Raw genomic sequence first — 6,928 nt, 5'->3', positions numbered from 1 at the left:
AGGTTGGTCACCTGCGGGACCACTGCGAGGCTTTGGGTCCAATCTCACAGCCTCCCAAAGCTCAGAAAATACATCTACAGTTTCCTGCAGTGACAGCGGCTGAGTCTTTCTGGGTCCTCGTCGACAGGCTATGCTGACACAGGGGTGTTCTTGCTTTATTTGCCAGGAAGGCATAATCTGAGCAACAGTAGGTGTCTTAAAATGGAACTCATGGTCTTCTGGCCCAGGAGACCTGCTGTCCAGAGCTCACTAGGGCAGGAGAGGTCTTGTGCCAGCAATGCTTAGGGGAGTGGTCTCTTTTCCTTTTCTTTTGAAAAACATGCACAAATGTAAGGGCATTCTGTGCAGGCCCTGACCCTGTCTGCCCTGAGAGACAGCCCACTTGCTCATCCCTGCTCTACCCTGTGCCCCGGGGTCCTGTCCCCACAGCAGCTGTAGCTCCACCGTGGCTCCAGTGTCCCCAGAAGGCCTGCTGAGGTTTCCACTTTGCTAAGTGACCCCAACCCCTGAGCCCAGTGACACCACCTTTTTGTGTGGCTCTCTGGCCCGGGGCTGGCAGCTGCTGGCACTGATCTTGGTTCTCTGTTGGCTTCCTAACCCTAACCCTAACTCTCCCATCCCCCCCGGTGTGACCAATACTTCGCCTCAAGTCTCACTGCTTTAAATATTCAAGTGGGTTTTGCCCACTGGCTAGATCCCAACTCAGAGAAACAGCACAATAAACACCCAAACACCCATCACTTTGGTTTGACAATGATTGCCACTCCACGATACTTGTTTCATCTTTTTTTGTTTCTGTGGGGAAAAAAATCCCAGCCCTCCTGATGTTGCTTAAATGAGTTCAGTATGTATCTCTCAAGAATGAGGACATTTTCTTACATAACAAGTATATTCAAACCGCTCCCCACTGTGTTCACACATTAACACACGTAACAAAAGGAGCAAATGTTCCCTGTGCTCACACACTACCCAATCCACAGTCAAATTCTCCCAGATGCTCTGAAGTTGACTATTTTACAGTTAGTTTGTTTGAATTAGGGTTTAAAAAAGACCCATGCATTGCAGTTGGTAGATGTGTTTCCCGAGTGTCTTTTAATCTGAAATGTCACAAGGTGTCACACATGCTCACGGTAGGGGGCACAGCCATACTGAGCCCCCGACTTAAGCTACGTGTGCCCCCACCCCCCGCAGAGCCCCTTACCCAGACTGCTTCCTCTCCCGGGACATCTCTGGGTGCCACAGCTGCGTACTGAACTCTGCTCTCCTGCCTCAGGCAGTAAGGGGGGCGTTGTCTGTCAAGAACTTAAAAACAAATAAAAACACCATTTGCTATGGGCTGAAATGTGTCCCTCCCCCCAGATTCATAAGTTGAAGCCTTAATCTCCAGTACGATGGTGTTTGGAAGTGGAGTCTTTGGGTAATGCGGTCACAAGGATGGGGTCCCCATCATGGGATTAGTGCCCTTATAAGAAGAGAGGACAGAGAGCTTGTTTCCCTCTCTCTGTCTGTCTCTGTCTCTCCCTTCCCCCTGCCATGTGAGGACACAGTGAAAAGGCCAGAAGAAGGAACTGAAGGTGCTAGCACCCTGACCTTGGACTTCCAGCTTCCAGGACTGTGAGAAGTAAATGTCTGTTGCTTAAGCCCCCCAGTCTGTGGTATTTTGTTACAGCAGCCTGAGCTAAGACACCACTAAAAGTCAGTCCGCTTTTTGTTACCAGCGTGTGCCAGCAGTTCTAAAGAACGTCAGTGATAAAATACTCCTTCCTGCAGCCTACAGGGCTTCCATCACCCCCTCTTGTTATGTCATTGGTCAATGTGACTCTTGTTAAGACTATGCCAGGGGCTTCCCTGGTGGCGCAGTGGTCAAGAATCCACCTGCCAGCACAGAGGACATGGGTTCGAGCCCTGGTCCGGGAAGATCCCACATGCCGCGGAGCAACTAAGCCCATGCCCCACAGCTACTCAGCCTGCTCTCTAGAGCCCACGAGCCACAACTACTGAGCCCATATGCCACAAGTACTGAAGCCTGCATGCCTAGAGCTCATGCTCTGCAGCAAGAGAAGCTACCGCAATGAGAAGCCCACACACTGCAATAAAGACCCAGTGCAGCCTAAAATAAACAAATTGATTTAAAAAAAAAGACCATGACAAAAAGATATTACTGAATCATCAAGAAGCAAAGTTAGTGTGTTGAATATGTGACTAAAATGTCAGTAGGTAAATCTGATAAGGATACGTACTGTAAATTAGCATTTATCTAAAGTCTAATAGCACACAAAGTAATACTATTATTAAGATATATATACATATATAACCAAAGTGTAAGGACTTTCCTAGAAATACCAGACACCAAATTTAAGATAGTGGTTTTCTCTGGGAGAGATAGTAAATAAAAGAGGAGAGAGGAATAAAACAGGTCCATAGACATAAAGGCAGCTTTTCCTGTCATAAGCCAGGTGGTTTGTTAAGTTATGCCCCATACACTTTTTTTCTAAGGTATAGTTGATTTACAATATTGTGTTAGTTTCAGGTGTACAGCACAGCAATTCAGTTATATATATATATATATATACACACACATATATCTATTCTTTTTCAGCTTCTTTACCCTTAAAGAAGGGTAAACTCTACCCATAATACTGAGTAGAGTTCCCTGTGCTGTACAGTAGGTCCTTGTTGTTCATCTATTTTATGTACAGTCGTGTGTGTATGTTCATCCCAAACTCCTGATTTATCCCTCCCTCCCTTTCTCTTTTGGTAACCATAAGTTTGTTTTCTATGTGTATCTCTGTTTCGGAAATAAGGTCATTTGTATCTTTTTTTTTTTTTTTTTAGATCCCACATATAAGCGATGTCATCCGCTATGTGTCTCCCCCTACGCTTTTGCGTGATTTAAATATCTTATTCAAAGAATGCCCATTGATCAGCCGTGTGCTGGTCAGGCCTACCACCAGGCTCGGTTTCCATTTTCTTTTTTTTTTTTTTTAATTTTTATTTATTTATTTTTGGCTACGTTGAGTCTTCATTGCTGTGTGCGGACTTTCTCTAGTTGTGGCGAGTGGGGGCTACTCTTCCTTGCGGTGAGCAGGCTTCTCATTGCAGTGGCTTCTCTTGTTGCGTAGCAACAACAGGCTCAGTAGTTGTGGTGCACGGGCTTAGTTGCTCCGCAGCATGTGGGATCGTCCCGGACCAGGGCTCGAACCTGTGTTCCCTGCATTGGCAGGCGGATTCTTAACCACTGCGCCACCAGGGAAGTCCTCGGTTTCCATTTTCTATGACGTGGCTTCTCTCCTGGCCTGGGGGCACGACTGAGCCTGGTGCTTCTGAGCCCAGGGTTGGAAATGAGGCAGGTATGTGGCTGAGCAGGTGAGCAGTGGCCAGAGCTGGAGGGTGGTGGTCACCATATTGGGACCCTGGGAGTCATTGGGGTAGATCAGTGGCTGGGCACCGGGGAGGTGGGTGACCTTGGGAGCACACAAGGGATGGCGAGGGTGGGGTCTGCAGGAGTGGAAGGGGTGTGGAGAGAAGGGGGTGGGGCATATCCAGCCCCGTGGCTGGTCTGCTGTAGGAGGGCAGCCGTGGTAAAAATGGAAGCAGCCAGAGATTGCTATTTATAAGAATAACTACAAAGGCTTGACAACCCAGAGAGAGCGCTAAAGAAGTACATTGAGGGCTGCTGGGGAAACGCTCAGGCCTTCTCATCTTCAAAGCATTTCTGAGACACGAGCTCATGAATCCTCCGCCCAGGGCTCTGAGTGAGACACGGGGAAGAAGGGAGGTGGGGACAACGCGTGGGTGACCTCCCCAAAGCAGCAGGAGCTGGCGGGTGGCTCACGGAACGCGCGCTCGTCCCCTCCGGCCGGCTCCGCGCCCTGGGCCTCACCGGCCGCCAGGCTGGGTCACTGCGGGCCCGCTGATAAAGGCACGCCGAGGCTGCTGCTCGTGGGTCCAGGTAGAGCCCTGGCTGAGGTCCACGGGACTCCACACACGGGCGAGGGCTGATGCGCAAACCCCAGGTGGGAGGCGGGTGTGAAGCAGACGAGGCTCCGGCGCGGGAAGGAGAGCAGAGAAGAGCCAGGAACGTGCCCCTACACTTGGACCGGGGTGGGGGGTGGCTGTCTGGGACCTTGGCTCCACCGCCGGGAATTCTAGGGTCCTACAGCAGGGAGGCTGTGATCACGCTTCCCTGGAGGAAGAGACCAAGAGTACGAGTGTCTCGCAGGGTGGCAACGGTGGGGTTTGAACCTGCGTCCCTTTGCACGAATCCCCTGGCCCCTGGCAGTCCCCACTCATTCCTCCTTTCTACCCAAGGGCCTCTCCTCTGGAGGCCTTCCCGGCTGCCCCAGGGTGTCCCCAGCGGCTGCTCCGAAAGCACCCACCACGCTCAGCTGGAAGCGGCTCGTCGCTCGTCACCCACCGGACGAGGGGCGGGCTCTCCGCTCGCTGGCTCCCCGCCTGGCAGCATCCGGCTCGCCCCCGGTGTCCTGCAGGGTGACCTCCAAGTGGCAAAGCCTTTCCCTGTGTCTCAGGTCCAGGGAAGAAGCTGGGGGTCAGAAGTGGCTGCCCTGCGGCCGAGGGGCTGGGCGGCCCAACAGGCAGGCGCACGGACCCACGGTGCGGAGCAAAAACACCTTGTCCCCGCGGTGAGGCCTGTCCCAGTGTCGACGGAGCATCCAGGTCCCAGATGCATCCACGAACCAAACAGGGACGGTGGTAACAAACTCTGCCCCACGAAACACCATACGCAGAGCCAAAGGCATCGCCGCAGTTTCATGGTTGAGCACGTTCTCCCCCGGCATCCGTGGTGAAGACTATTTCATCGCCCTCCACAGAAGGCGTATTTGTGTGTGCATATGCTTGAGAGAAATTTACTGCAAAGATACGGGTACGAGGCCAGCTGGCAGCGCTTTCCGAGCCAGGAGCCTCTTTGAGCAATCTGCCCTGGAGTTCTTGTTTGCAACGCTCAAAACCCAGCCGGGTAAGGAATACACAAGCGCAAAAGTGCACTTACCCCGGAGCCCCGCACCCCGCCAAGGAAGGCAGGGCCTGGCCTTGGAAGGAGGAATGGAATGGAGACTTTGCAGGGAAATTTAAGGGTCTTGGGCAATTCATTTGGTCCAGAGCATAGATTTCACGTTCAGAAGGGAAAGACAGAAATGCAGTTACTCACAAGGACCTGCTGTATAGCATGGGGAACTATACCCAATATTTTGTAATAACCTATAAGGGAAAAGAATCTGAAAAAGAATATATATGGCAAATATCATATGATATCACTCGTGTGGAATCGAATATTTTAAAAAGATGAAACAAATGAACTTGTTTGCAAAACAGAAACAGACTTACAGATACTGAAAACAAACTTACGGTTACTATAGGGCAAAAGTGGGAGGGAGGGATAAATCAGGAGCTTAGGATGAACATACACGTACTACTATATATATAAGATAGATAACCAACAAGGACCTACTGTATAGCACAGGTAGCTCTACTCAATATTCTCTGATAACCTCTATGAGAAAAGAATCTAAAAAAGAATCACTTTGCTGTACACCTGAAACTAACACATTTGTAAATCAACTATACTCCCATAAAATTAAAAATTAAAAAAAAGAATATACGTATATGTGTGTGTGTTTGTGTGTATAACTGAATCACTCTCTGTATACCAGAAACTAACATGATATTGTAAATCAACTATACTTCAATTTAAAAAATTAAAGAAAAAAAGAAATGCAATTGTTCAAGCGTCTCTCTTATAGTCTCTTTCTAAAAGGCCTTTTCTAGGGCCTTGGTTGTTTTCCCTGCTCAATGAACATAATTCCTACCACCTTCTTATAGGTGATTTTTTAACTTTAAAATTTTGTTGATCTTGGAATATGTCAGACACGGTAGCACTAAAAAGAGATGGAGATGGTGAAGGGAATAGCAAAATGCAAAACAGTGAATTGAGAGGCTGTCAAAATGTTCACCAATTCCTTCCCCTCCCTCCCCCCCTTTTTTATTTTTAATTTTTATTGGAGTACAGTTGATTTACAATGACGTGTTAGTTTCAGGTGTGCAGCACAGTGATTCAGTTTTATATGTGTGTGTGTACACATATATGTATATACACACATGTATACATATCTATCTATTCTTTTTCAGATTCTGTTCCCATTATAGATTATGATAAGATACTGAGTATCGTTTCTGTGCTGTACAGTAGGTCCTTGTTGGTTATCTGTTGTGTATACAGAAGTGTGTATCTGTTAATCCCAAACTCCTAATTTATCCCTCCCCCACCCCCTTTTTCTCCCCTTCCTTTTTGCATCAGTTTCTCTTTAACGCTCGTATGAAGGAGCTTCACGGAAAAAAAAAGCCCTGGACAAAAAGCAGGCCAAGGGTTAAAGAAGGATAAAGATACAGTGACGTGGGCAGAATAGTGACCCCTCCACCCCTCCGTCACCAAAGACGTCCACGTCCCAATGCCTAGAAGTGCGAATGCATTAGGTTGTGCAGCAAAGGGGAATTCAGGTCACTCATCCGTTGACCTTAAGTGGGGAGATTATGCAGGAGGGCCCGACGTAATCCCAATGGTCCTTGAAAGTAGAAGAGGGAGGCCGTGGTGATGTGTGTGAGAAGGGCTTCCCTGCCCTTGAAGGCTCTCCCTGATGCCTTGAAGATGGGTCTGGGAGCCAAGTTGTGTGGCTGACCTCTAAAGCTGAAAAAGGCAAAGACACGGATTCTCCCCTCAGGGCCTCTAGAAGACACCTTGGTTTTAGCCCAGTGAGAGCCATGCGGGACGTGTAACCTAGCGAAGGCCTGAAGCAGGAAGCTGGAGAACAAAAAGGCAGTTCTAGGGGCAGGAAGACACAGGAGCAGTTGAACTGGATTCTTCACAGAGCGCCATGGGCCTCAGGGCGGGAGGGAGCCTATGCACCTGCCC

Source organism: Hyperoodon ampullatus (assembly GCF_949752795.1).
Source record: "Hyperoodon ampullatus genome assembly, chromosome: 8".
Taxonomy (NCBI): Eukaryota; Metazoa; Chordata; class Mammalia; order Artiodactyla; family Ziphiidae; genus Hyperoodon; species Hyperoodon ampullatus.
The sequence above is the reverse complement of the archived record's forward strand: the minus strand, read 5'-3'. Positions refer to the sequence as shown.